Genomic DNA, 14003 nt, shown 5'->3' with positions numbered 1-14003 from the left:
AGATTTCATTGAAGGCTACTGTAATAGAGGAGGGAGGCCAGAACTCAGCCTGAACTCCACTCCACTGAAACAAAGGACGGGGCATTTTAAGAGGTAGGAGAGGTGGTGGAAAGTATTGGAGGTTGATCAACAGGATGTGTTATTTCCTGAGCTTGCAAATGTTTTTGTCTGTAATTAGACCATCTGTTTGTTAATTAGCTCCCATCAAAGTCAGTTTCTGTAATGGACAGAGTCTATGACAAAGTCATAGGTTGAAGCCCTAACCCCCAGGGTAAGGGTATTTGGAGACAGGGCCTTTAAGGAGGTACTTAAGAATGAATGAGGTCTTAAGAGTGGGGCCCCAATCCAATAGGTCTGGTGTCTTATATGAAAGGTAAGGGAAATCAGAAGTGGGTGCCCACAGAGAAAGGGCCCTGTGAGGACACAGCAAGAAGGCAGCCATGAGGGAGGCCAGGAGAGAGGTCTCAGGAGGACCAAACTTGCCAGCACCTTGATCATGGACTTCCAACCTCCAAAACTATGAGAAATACTTCTGTAGTTGAAGCCTTCCCATCTCCTTTGATGTTTACATTTCAAAGAGATCGCTCCCAGGGCCCTGAGAATGACCATCCGTGGGCTGTAAATAGAAAGAACTTACAAGTTTCTTTAAAAAAGTATTCTAAGAAAAGGGATGTTAGGAGCTAATGTTAAGATTAGTCTAGCTGGGAACTAGAACATTAAGGCCATTTTGGTCATGGTCATGACTGAACTGAGAACTTAAAATACACACAAGAGTGGAACTCCTGGCTGACTCAGTCGGAAGAACATGCAACTCTTGATCCTAGGGTGGTGAGTTTGAGCCCTGTGTGGGTACAGAGATTACTCAAATAAGTAAATCTTTAAACAAAAAATACACAACATGGCGACCGCACATAAGGAGGTAAAAATTTTCTTCAGCCAAGATAAAAGGAAATCAAGTGAGTTAGTCCCAAGCCAGTCTCCAGAATGTCAACAAAGACTAGCAAATGACGATGATGATGATGATGTTAATGGATGAGTTTATTTGTATGGCATTTGCATGATGAAAAAATGTGGGTTGACATTTAGTCTCTATGTGAATATCTTGTTCCCCAACAAGCTTTCTGCCCATGGTTTTAGCATCTACTGATGACCCAGGACTGGCACCCTTTTCATTAATTCTAGAAAAGGGACATTTACCGAACATGCGTGTATTCAATAAATATCTACTAGGAACGGTGGCAGGGCTGGGAACTGGGCAGGCAGGGAGACAGCGGCTGCCCTTACTGACCATCTAATCTTCTCACACAGTGTGACCCCAGGATCTCTGTGTCAACTATGGCTCCTCCTGAACCATGGATCATAGGAACTGCCTCAGTGAGCACTTCCTCAAAGCTCCCATCGAGGATGCATAGCCAGTACCTGTTTTAAATGCGTAGGTGGGCAGTTTATTCATTACATAGAATGGCTTCATTGCGTACTAGGGTTTCTTCCAATTAATTAGATTGACAAAACCAGGTAGAAAGAGAATCAGTCTCTTTAAGAAATTATTTTCGGGGCGCCTGGGTGGCGCAGTCGGTTGAGCGTCCGACTTCAGCCAGGTCACGATCTCGCGGTCCGTGAGTTCGAGCCCCGCGTCAGGCTCTGGGCTGATGGCTCGGAGCCTGGAGCCTGTTTCCGATTCTGTGTCTCCCTCTCTCTCTGCCCCTCCCCCGTTCATGCTCTGTCTCTCTCTGTCCCAAAAATAAATAAACATTGAAAAAAAAATTAAAAAAAAAAAAGAAATTATTTTCAAAGTGTTAAGTGCAGACCATAGGAAATTCTATGCAACTGTTAAAAAAGACGAAGTAGACATGTGTGGGACAGGGAAGGATGTCCATGATTCACTAAGTGAACCAAAGTGCCGAACAGCAGGACAGCTCTCTTGGCAAATACTTACACAAAAAACACAGTTTGCTAGGATCTGCGTCGAACTGGGGAAAGACACTTGGAGAGTGAGAGTCGAAGAGAACAGTGGGTGAGCAGGGATGAACTTTCTTTGTGTTCCAGTTGACTACTCAGTGAGCATGTACTTTCTTAGCAATTAAGAACTCTGGAGAGAAAGGCTAAGGGCCCTTGCATCCTGCAGGCCAACAGAGAAAATACAATCCTGGAGGACCAAACTGCCCAGAAACATTTCAACACCCTATATGTGACCATTTGGGGGCGGGGGGTGCCTCTCCCATCTGGAGCCTTAAATTCCCTGTCCCTGGTGACACCAGGTAAGTCCAAACAAGCCGTGTTAATCTAAAACATGACTAGGTTAGTCCCAAGCCCAGAGTCCCCTCTTTGCCTCCTGCTTCTCCTGCTGCTGGGGGTCCCACCTCCCCCCCAGGAGAGAAGCAGGACCTGGTAAACCAGGAGGGAGCGATAACCTCAGACCTGGCTTCGCACTCTGAGTCCCTCTGACCCCTAGATGATGACGTTCTTGCTATTGCTTCGGCTTGCAGGCATTGCTGTGGATGCTTCTTCGAAGGCACGATTTCTTTTCTCGCATTGGACATATCGTGCTTCGGCTGTGCTGTGTCCTGTCCTGTCCTGTCCTGTCCTGGAGGGAAAGTTTCGGTCTTGGCGCAGGAAGACAGACAAGTACTCCATCCTTTTGTAAATCCTGTGACCCAGATGCTTCGGGCTTTGCCTCTTTCCTTGTTCAGGTCTGTCTGTCTGTCTCTCTTCCACATGTGTTCTAGTGGGGCTTATGGATTAACAGGGAGGTGGCCAGGGAAGCTGTTCCTCCCCGGCTCCTGGAAAGCCCCGCCCACTCTCTACCTTGGACTCTTATCACCCCAACGAGGGAATCCTTCCTCGCCCTGCTCCCCCCCACTCTCTGGACATTCTGGAAAACAGAGGTTTGATTCAGGGCCCCTGCTTGTCATCTTCCCGCCCTTCACCCGTTCCGTCGTGAAGTCCTGCCTTCTTCGCAGGAGGCCTCTGACCTGGCCGTGCCCAGTACTCATGTACCACGTTCCCAGGATGTTTTGCCTGTTTGTTTTCTGCTAAGCTGTCAGCCAGATGGACCATAAGCCCCTGGCGGGCAGGAGCCACCTTGTACTTGCCCTGCACCTAGCCCCATGCTCTGCACACAGTACTGCTCCCCAAAAACGTTTGTCAAAGGAATTCATCTGGTAACAGTGCACACACTCAATGGTCTATAGAATTTGCCGCTATTCCTGAACCCCAGACAGTTGGAGGGGAGAGTGCGTCGAGGATTCAGGAGCTAAGGATGCGGGAACAAAGAAGGGAGCTTCCTCCCTCTCACAGTCCAGCCCTTCAGAGCCTTCCTTGGGCTGTCATGGAGACCTGGGAGTTAAAAGGACCATTTCTCCCCATCCAGCCCCCAGCTGATTCTGTCTCACGTGCTCACTCTCTTTGCTACGACTCCACTCATGACGCAGTCCAGACCTGGACAACCTTGTTTAACTTTTATGCTCCCCTTCTTATCTTTTCCTTGGACTTAATGTCTTGAAGGAACAAGATTGTCCTATAGAATTTTCATAGTTTGGACTTGGCTGAATGCATCCCCATGCCTGTTTCTATTGTTCTGCTGACAATGTTTTCTATCAACCAGCTGTTCAATTCAGAGGCCTGATCAGTTTGAGGTTCACTTTTGAATTTGCAAAACTACTTCTTAGTTGGTGTTGAAAATAAGTATCCTATTACATTACATTAAAGATTGGGCTGGACCTTCAGGTGGGATGTAGGACACATGGGAGCCTGGAGGCCTGGGAACAAAAAATGAGGAGACCGGGGTGGCGGGGTGGCTCAGTCGGTTAAGCATCCGACTTCGGCTCAGGTCATGATCTCGCGGTTCGTGGGTTCGAGCCCCGCGTCGGGCTCTGTGCTGACAGCTCGGAGCCTGGAGCCTGCTTCAGATTCGTGTCTCCCCCTCTCTCTCTGCCCGTCCCCCACTCACACTCTGTCTCTCTCATTCTCTCAAAAATAAATGAATGTTAATTTTTTTTTTTTTTAAAGATTATGAGGAGTTTTCAGCTGCTTGGGGACAGACAGCATCCACTTCAAAGACTCTGCGATGCTGTCAAGAACCATGAAGTTCAGGACCATCCTCTGTGTGGAATGAGAAACTTACTCAAGAACGTGTTTACAAAATAAGCTCCAACCTCGGCTTATTGATAGTTTTACCTCCCTACGCCTTTCAGATCAGAACTGGTGCGTTCTACCTCTTTCCGGATTATTGTGCCAACTGAAACAAAGAATCAGAATTTCCCTAAAGATGTGAAATATTTTCAAGATTTGGCAAATGAATAACATTTGGATGCAATTTCTATTTTAGGGAACAAAACGTGTTATTTTACATCATTGCCCAAACTACTTCTCTAGAATGAAAAAAACAACAACAACAAAAAAACTCAACGAGCTGAATTGACCAAAGAATTTGAAGGGCCCAAATCACGAAGTCACACAGCTTCTCGCTTTTGATGTATGAGAGGAAATGTGGAATGTTAGTTGTTACCAGAACACGAGATATAATGAAACAGAATTTCAGCCGTCAAATCCTTCTGACTTGGGTCCTCTGAGAAGCAGAAGCCAAGACGGGATTAATGTGCAGGCATTTCGATGGGGGAAGCCCCTGTGAGAAAAGAGGCAGCACCCTGGGGAGGCTGCGGTTCAGACCCTAAGTGAAGGAGAGAGGGGCGGGAGTTTGGGTGGCGGTATCCTGACTGCTACCCAGTCTAGGGAAAGTACCACAAGGCCTCAGGGAAGTCTTTAAGTAAAAGTAAAAAGGTAAAAAAGTCCTTACATAAAAGTAAAAGAGAGGAGTCCCATGTCCCCCAGGAAGGATCTGCCTTAGTATCCCATCAGGCTCAGTCACTGCCTGGCAACAGCCTTGACACATCCATAGCAATGGACCTCAGAGCACGGCCTGGGGCCTGTGACCAAGTGAGCACCTGTAGGCGAGGACCCGAGGGTCATATTCTCGTGCCACCACAGCATAAGCCAGATAAACCCTCAGCTTGGAAAAGAATGATTTTTTTTTTAATATTAGTATTATAGGAGAGAAAAAAATAGTTTTCTCCCTACCCTTCCAAGTTCTTGGCCCAGACCCCAGTAAGAAGACAGATTAACAAGAGAAAAAGAAATATAAGTTTATTAATATGTATACCTCGTGTACACATGGGAGAGGCCCAGGGAAAAAGAGTAACTCCCAAGGCAGTTTAAAATTGCCTTAAATACCATCTTAATAGGGAAAGGGGGGTGGCGTCTGGGTGGCTCAGTCAGCTCTGACTTCGGCTCAGGTCATGATCCCACAATTCGTGAGTTCGAGCCCCGCGTCAGGCTCTGTGCTGACAGCCTGGAGCCTGGAGCCTGCTTTGGATTCTGTGTGTGTGTGTGTGTGTGTGTCTCTCTCTGCCCCTCCCCCATTCATGCTCTCTCTGTCTCTCAAAAATAAACATTAAAAAAAATTTTTTAATTTAAAAAAAAATAGAGAAAGGGGGGCGTGAATGTAGGTCTTGCAGGGGAGAGTGGGTACATGATATTTAGGAAAGATGAATGGGCCCTGAGAAGAGCAGAAGGGAAGTGTGAGAGTCTGTGACCAAGCCCCTGCAGTGACGTGTCTCCCACTTGCGTTATTGGCCTGGACAAGAACAAAGAGACCCCTGTGAGTAGGCTGCGTGTCCCTACTGAACTGTAGTTTTTCCACAGTAGAAGTTTCTGATGGGGGCTGACCTGGACTGGGAGCTTCTCTAACTCCAGATGCCCATGAATACGTTCACATGGGTCTGTGAAGAAAGCCAACACATTTGGTTTCTTGGAGCGTCAAACTCGCGTCTCCTATTCAACTCTTTTCTTTGTAAGAATCCCTTGGTACCTGGCCAATACCTTAATCACAGCCTTGTGAGACCGTGGGCAGAAAATCCCACCACATCACACCAGACTTTTGACCTACAGATCCGTGAGCTAATGACTGTCATTGAGGCAGATGAGTTGGCGGTAATCTGTCGCACGGCAACAGAAGACTAATACACATTCCTTTAGGCGGTGAGGAGAGGTGCAAAGAGAATTATTTCATGATTAGAATAATTTCCGCTTAGGGGGCAAGCTCATTTGGTTAAGCGTCCAGCTTCAGCTCGGGTCATGATCTGGCGGTTCGTGAGTTCGAGCCCCACGTCAGGCTCTGTGCTGACAGCTCAGAGCTTCCAATGCTGTGTCTCCCTCTCTCTCTCTCTGCCCCTCCCTGCTCATGCCCTGTCTTGGTCTGTCTGAAAAATAAATAAACATTAAAAAAAAATTTTTAATAAAATAAAATAATTTCCCCTCGGACCAGGCTCAGCTCCATGATTTTCAAACCATGTTTCTCTTTCACGACCCACATGTCCAAGCTGGTACCACAGGACATGCAAATATTGCAATGCATGCTGTGGCTCTGTCCCTCTGTGTGTGACATCCCGAGTTCACCACAGCGGACTGGTCCCACTTGGAAAGACCAGCAATTACTTAATTATATATGAACCTGTAGGAAATCAAACTGCCCCAGATTTGTCAGTGTTTTTATAAAAAGCCCAAGCCTCCTGAGACACAGAAATGTACACAGTACACACATAGGAAATGCTCCTTGTCATTTCCCCTGGAAGCTTTTTACTCATCCGATACTATGAGAATTAGAAATGAAGCCGTTTGTCTAGTAAATTGCTCTGTTCTCAGAGGCCCACGAATTACGGCCTGAACTTTGACCTTAGGCTAAGCCCCAAAGTATCAGGAAGACTGGAAGCCTCCTCTCCAGGTATTTCGGTTTCATAGGGTATAGAGCCCGGTTCTCGGAGGTCTCTAACTTGGAAAAGCACGACTGAAGGGTTAGAGGAAGTACCTGGGCCTGGAGAGATTGTACTTACATTCTGATTGTATAATAAGGACAATAAGGACTGAGGACAATAAGGACTCAGGGCCATTATGATTCCAAAGAGACCAGGACGGAAGGTGCAGCCTGGTCGGGGCGGGGCAGGACGGCCACAGATCCCCACCCCGGGGACCGGGGACCACTAGCCGCTGCCACTCCAGGAAGGGAGTGAGAAGGGGGAGGGAGCTGGGCAGGGCGTCTTCCCGGGGTCTTCCCCAGGGTTGTGTCAGAAGTCATCAACCTTGAGTCCTCAACGGGGTGGGGGGAAGGGGACTGCAGGCTGATAATGAAAGGGTTGATAATCAAAGACCTATTTCTTTGACCTTGCTCCTCATGCCCTTGGAGGAGTTTGCAGCAGGCAGGTGCACAGCAGCTACTCCTAACTGATGAGAAGAACAAAGGCAAAAGAAATGTAGATCACATTAAGTGTCCTTGCAGCCTGCAGCCCATTGACAAATATTCCGAGACAGGTGGCAGAGACATTCCTGGGGAACTGACAACTGCCTTACTGTTAATGCTTTGCTAGAGGCAGAAAGCTCAGTATCAGCCAGACCGCCAAGGTCCTATTAGTCTTCTTTAAATTATGAAACCCCTTTGGAAACTTCCTTTATCTCTGCCCCTCCCCCCCCAACTAAAAAGTATATAATCAGTCACCCCTCACGATCCCAGAGCAGCTCTTTCTGCCCATGGATCCTGTCCAATGCCTTAATAAAAACGCCTTTTGCACCGAAAAAAAAGTCTCAAGAATTCTTTCCTGACGGTTTGTTCCGGGACTGCACATCACATCAGTAATACTTGGATTTTCTTTTTTAAATTTTATTATTTATTTTTTTATAATTTATTTTATTTTTAATTAATTTATTTTATTTTTAAATTTTATTTATTTATTTTTAAATTTATTCATTTATTTTATTTTTTAATTTTATTTATGCATTTATTTTGAGAGAGAGAAAGAAAGCAGTGGGGAGGGGCAGAGAGAGAGGGAGAGAGGGGAGAGAATCTCAATCAGGCTCCCCGACAGAGGGCTCTATCCCACACCCCTGCGATCTTACCCTGAGCCCAAATCAAAAGTCAGGCGGTCAACTCAACTCACTGAGCCACCCTGGTGTCCCGCTTAGATTTTCTTTAGGTCTTGGATGCAACAAGATTGTTGGACTGTATTATAAGCCATCTTTTGTGATTGACCAGGGGCCGTCTTCAGCTAGTTTGATTAACATCGAGGAGCACTTGAGGAGGGCAAATCTTCATCACTTAGGAGGAAAGGGTTTGAACAGATAAGAGTGGAGAGTGGAGGTGAGGAAATACGGGAAGATGGTGGGGGAGATGGGAAAGGCAAGGGCAAAGAAGGGAGGATGAGGGGAGAGGAAGTTGGTAGATGGTTAGGAGACAAAGTTGGTGAAAGTAAGAAGTTAATGGAAGGTGGAGAGAGGAAGATGGTGGCAGTTCAGGAGTTGTTTGTGGGAGGCAGAAGGAAGTGGGTGGGAGGTGAAGAGAAGTTGGTGGGGGGCGGGGAGAGGAAGTGGGCAGGAGGGAGAGAGGAGTTGTGGGGTGCAGGCAGAGGAAGTGGTGGGAGGTGAAGAGAGGAAGTTGGGGGGGGGGGGAGAGGAAGTGGGTGAGAAGTGAAGCCCGGTGGGGCCAGGGAGAGGAAGTGAGTGAGAAGAAGAGAGGAGCTGGTGGAGGGCAGGGAGAGGAAATGGGTGGGGAATAGAAAGAGGAAGTGGGTGGGAGGTGGAGAGTAGCTGGTGGGGGGGACAGAGAGAGAAAGTGGGGGGATGAAGAGAGGAAGTGGGTGGGATATAGAGAGGAACTGGTGGAGGGCAGGGAGAGAAAGTGGGTGGGGGGTGGAGAGATAAAGTTGGTGCTTGAGAAGTTGCCGGAAGTGGAGAGAGGAAGTGGCTGCATTTGGAACCGGAACTTGGTGGGAGTTGGGAAAAGGAGAGCACATAGCCTCCGGCAATTCTGCTCACACCAGAATAGCTGTTTTTGGTTTTAGTTTTTGGGTTTTGAAGGTGTTTGTTTTCATTGCTCTGGACAGGAGGCAGAGAGCTTATTCGGAGTGAATTTTGTTTTTGGGTTTTGGTTTTTTAAATTTTTTTAATGTTTTATTTATTTTTGAGAGAGAGCGGGAGAGAGAAAGAGCAAGCAAGCAAACAGGTGAGGGGCAGAGAGAGAGGGAGACACAGAATCTGAAGCAGGTTCCAGGCTCTGAGCTGTCAGCACAGAGCCCGACGCGGGGCTCGAACTCACCAACTGAGATCATGACCTGAGCCTACGTCAGACACTTAACTGACTGAGCCACCGAGGCACCCTGAATTTTGTTTTCTTTAAGTCACATCTTTGTTTTTATGAGTAACATGTGACCACTTACAAAATACTCTTTTGGTATCATCGTACTTTGCAATTTCAATAGAGCCTTCGGTTTTCTCAAAGTGAAGACGGCACAGTGCCCTTGGGTGAATGTGTGTAGACACATCCGAGTAGGTTGCAGATTTTGTTCCCAAAACTGCTCCAGGAGGACGCCACTGTCATCTCTCAGGGCAGGTCTTCTTTTTTTTTGGATACTACTGCTGATGGAAGCCTGGAAGACCCTGGGCCATGTGATTCCCCAGAGACTGCCTGGGGCAGGGGGTGGGGGTGGGCGCTCACCCACCACGTTTCAGGTAAGCAGCTCTCCCTCACCTGCCAAGTCCCACCTTCTCCTCCAAGAAGCCTTTCCTGGTTGCCCAGGAACCATCCTGAATTAGCCATGTGTCCTGTGGTGTCTTTTCGGTTCAAAGTCCTGTCTGTTCGGCTAGATTTCAAGCCCCGGGAGGGCAGACACTGCCTTGTACTTTTATTACCTGAGACCTTGGCAGAAATCACTAAAAATACTTGCCAGACGTATCCTCCGGGGGACAGCCTGTGTGTCCGAGGGGTCTATGGCATCCAGGCACTTGGCTAAAGCTCAGGCGGCAAGAGGTGGGGACTAAGGACGCAGAAGGTTGAGGAGCTGGAGTGGAGACCCCTCCCTCTGCAGAAGGACCTTCTGCGTGAGCGTCGGGGCCTCGGCTCCCTTTCTCTCTCACAGATACTCACTCTCTCTGCCTTGACCTCACCGTCAAATCTCAGTCTGGACCTGGACACCCTTGGTAGGAAGTGCTCAGTGGACAAAAAGTCTGTCATTCAGTATGACGGTGACAGCAGCAAGGTCAGACCTTCAGGTCTCTCTGGATCATGAGAGAGCAGCAATGTTGGACCAACGCTTGGCGGCAAAAACTGACATTGAGGACAGTCTGGCTGTCAAACGAAGAGTCTTCCAGCGCAGGTGGCTTTGCTAAGAAGCTAATGAAGCTTCGGCTTCAGAACCTTCCTTTGCTCTGGTTCCTCCCATAGCCCTCGAAGGAGCTTTACAACGTGTTGACTTGGTCATGTTGAAAAATTTGCAAAAGTAATATATTTGCTGACAATTGATTAGAGGCCTGACAGTTTTACTCTGACACCCTTTCCCTTAGACTTCCCTCCGTGTCAGGTGGAATTGGTGGCATGTTTTTGGTTTCAGTTAAGAGGAAAATGAGGGATCTACATATATATATATATATATAGTTAGTGAGGTATTTTATGTAGTAACGGTTACCTTTCTATACAACGGAAGTCATTGCTATTGATTTGTGGCCAGAATTGTGTGTCCTCACATTCATATGTTAAAGCCGTAACTCCCCAGTGTCTTATAATGTGATTATATTTAGAGATAAGGCCTTTAGAAACATAATTACATTAAACTGAGGTCATTAGGGTGTAGTCCTGATCCAACCTGCCTGTGCAGTCCTTACAAGGAGAGGAAGTACACCAGATATGTTGCACGGAACGCCATGTGAAGACGTGGGCGAAGATGTCCATCTGTGAGCCAAGAGAGAGACCTCAGAGGAAACTAACCCTGCCGGGACCTTGATCTTACACTTCCAGCCTCCAGAACTATGAATTATTAAAAACTATGGGAAAAAAAAATTGTTGTTGAAGCTCCCTGTCTGTGGTATCTTGGTTTGGTAGCCTGTGATATGACATAATAAGAAATATATACACGGTCTTAGCACTAGGTCATGGCATAGAGTTTCTTTTTTTTAAGGTTTTTTTTTTTTTAAGACTATTGTCTTTATTATTTCTTTTTATCTATTTTTTTAAAAAAAATTTTTTAACGTTTATTTATTTTTTGAGACAGAGAGAGAGACAGAGCATGAACGGGGGAGGAGCAGAGAGAGAGGGAGACACAGAATCGGAAGCAGGCTCCAGGCTCTGAGCCATCAGCCAAGAGCCTGACGCGGGGCTCGAACCCACGGACCGCGAGATCGTGTCCTGAGCCGAAGTCGGACGCTCAACCGACTGAGCCACCCAGGCGCCCCTCTATTTTTTTAAATCAAAGTCTACCTCCAACTTGGGGCTTGAACTTGACCCTGAGGTCAAGAGTCACATGCTCTACCAACTGAGCCAGCCAGGCCCCACCCTCCCCTCCAGCACAGTTTCTAAAATGCTTGTAAACTTCCTGAGTGGTAGGTGTGAGAGGAGTACCTTTTGTTACTCAGAAGAGGAACCTAGCAGCAAATAAGAGTTTGTGCTAATGAGCTGACCTTGGAGACTGGAGGATGGATGTCAGAGGAATTATGGGTAGAATTTTCATCCACACACACACACACACACACACGCACCCCTTCCCTCCTGGAAGGGAAGAAGGGCTGGGGATTGAGCTAATTACCAATGGCCAATGATTTATTACATACCTATGTAATAAAGCCTCCATAAAAGCCCTCAGGGTGCCTGACTGGCTCAGTGGGTGCAGTGACCAGTAAATGAACACATGGAAAAGCAAGGGTGAGGGAGTGAGCAGTAGAGGGGCTTCTAAGCCTGTCCTTCCTCAGCCCTGGAGTTACCGTAGGCCATCTCCTTACACAGTCACTTTTATATTAAAGTCCTCCCCTTTAAATCATGGTGCAGGGGGCACCTGGATGGCTCAGTTGATTAAGCATCCGACTTCAGTTCAGGTCGTGATCTCACGGTTCATGGGTTCGAGCCCCACATAAGGCTCTGTGCTGACAGCTCAGAGCCTGGAGCCTGCTTCAGATTCTATGTCTCCCTCTTTCTCTGCCCCTCCCTCACTTGTGCTCTGTCTCTGTCTCTGTCTCTCTCTGTCTCTCTCTCTCTGCCTCTCAAAAATCATGGTGTGTTACCCAAGGGATACAGGAGTGCTGATGTATAGGGACATTGTATCTCAATGTTTATAGCAGCACTTTCAACAATAGCCAAATTATGGAAACAGCCTAAATGTCCATCAACTGACAGATGGATAAAGAAGATGTGGTTTCTATATACAATGGAATACTACTTGGCAATGAGAAAGAATGAAATCTGGCCATTTGTAGCAACGTGGACAGAGGTGGAGGGTATTATGCTAAGTGAAATAAGTCAGGCAGAGAAAGACAGATACCATATGTTTTCACTCCTATGTGGATCCTGAGAAACTTAACAGAAGACCATGGGGGAGGGGAAGGGGGGGAAAGTCACAGAGAGGGAAGGAAGCAAACCATAAGAGGCTCTTAAATACTGAGAACAAACTGAGGGTTGATGGGGGTGGAGGGGAGGGGAAAGTGGGGGATGAGCATCGAGGAGGGCACCTGTTGGGATGAGCACTGGGTGTTGTAGGGAAACCAATTTGACCATAAATTATATTTAATATAAAAAAATAATTAAAAAATCATGGTGTGGTATCTGCCTCTTGACCACGGGCAGACTGTTATTCTCACCCCTGTCACACTCTGCTGAGCCCTTTCCCCATCGGGTTGAGAACAGTTGACTAAGATCTCCTACTTCATAGAGCCATCACTTGAGTAAGACATGCTCTAAGTTACAGAGTCCACACAGTTCGCGGGTCTTTAGTCTATCCCAAGGCTTGGTGCCCTTTCTGATTTAGAGCTAGGCAGTGGGTTGAACAGGGCACTCTGTGAATTTTGGTGTACAAGGGAGCAATGAAAATTCTGGTCTGATTCAGACTCCCATCTCTATCCAGCAGGGGCCAATGGTGGGTGGTGAGAATCACAAGATGTGAACAGTCCTCAGACTTGGGTGGGGCAGCTGCAAAGTGGGTCCCCACGATCTGTTCATTCATTAGGAAAAGACTCCCAAGGGTAGAGCTGGAGGGGTGTGGCTGGAGTCCAGTCCTCTGAGAGGAGGCAGCTGGGAAGGGTGTGGCTCTCCCTAACCTCTGGGTGAGGTCAAGACTACACTGGCAGTAGGAGAGTGGTTTGGACAACAGCTTTAGAAATAGGGTTGGAGGGGCGCCTGGGTGGCTCAGTTGGTGGCCCGTCCAACTTCGCCTCAGCTCACGATCTCACAGTTTGTGGGTTCGAGCTCTGCGTTGGGCTCCGTGCTGACAGCTTGGAGCCTGGAGCCTACTTTGGATTCTGTGGATTCTGTGTCTCCCTCTCTCTCTGCCCCTCCCCTGCTCTTGCTCTGTCTCTCTCTGCCTCAAAAATAAATAAAACATTTTTAAAAATTAAAAAAAAAAAAAAGAAATAGGGTTGCAACATCAAAAAGGAGCAGATGTTGCTCTAGCTATGTTCTAGGTGCACACCTAATGATTTCAGACTCAGCCCTGGGCAGAGTGCCTGGCAGCCAGCCAGCCTCATTGCAGAACTGCCCTAGTGTGGACTCCGAGGCTGCCAAGGGACCCTGTGCCTCGTGGAGGACTGGTCAGGTGTCTGTGTGTGTGTGTGTGTGTGTGTCTGTAAGTGAAAGATAGAGAGAAAGAGAGGTGTGCATGATGGGAGGGGGCAGGAGAGAGGAGAGTGCACGTGTGGCTTTGACACTAACTTATTTGTGACTGAGGAAGGGTGAGTGTGTACACTGGGAGAGTGTGTTGGGTGTGAAAAGGAGTACAGAGGAAAAAATCCTCATTTAAAATGGAGTCAGAAGCCCTGAAGGGAACGCTGTCCTGCACCTATCATTCCTTGCAGGCTGCATAACCAGCAGAGGGCAGGAAGATCACGCTTGTCTCTACAAAGGCAGCCGCTTTCACACAGGAATTGATCTCCCGCTTTTAAGAAAAAGAAGGAAGATCTTCCCCTGCCCCAGCAACAACCCACTG

The sequence above is a fragment of the Prionailurus bengalensis genome, chromosome B2, assembly GCF_016509475.1.
Source record: "Prionailurus bengalensis isolate Pbe53 chromosome B2, Fcat_Pben_1.1_paternal_pri, whole genome shotgun sequence".
NCBI lineage: Eukaryota > Metazoa > Chordata > Mammalia > Carnivora > Felidae > Prionailurus > Prionailurus bengalensis.
The sequence above is the reverse complement of the archived record's forward strand: the minus strand, read 5'-3'. Positions refer to the sequence as shown.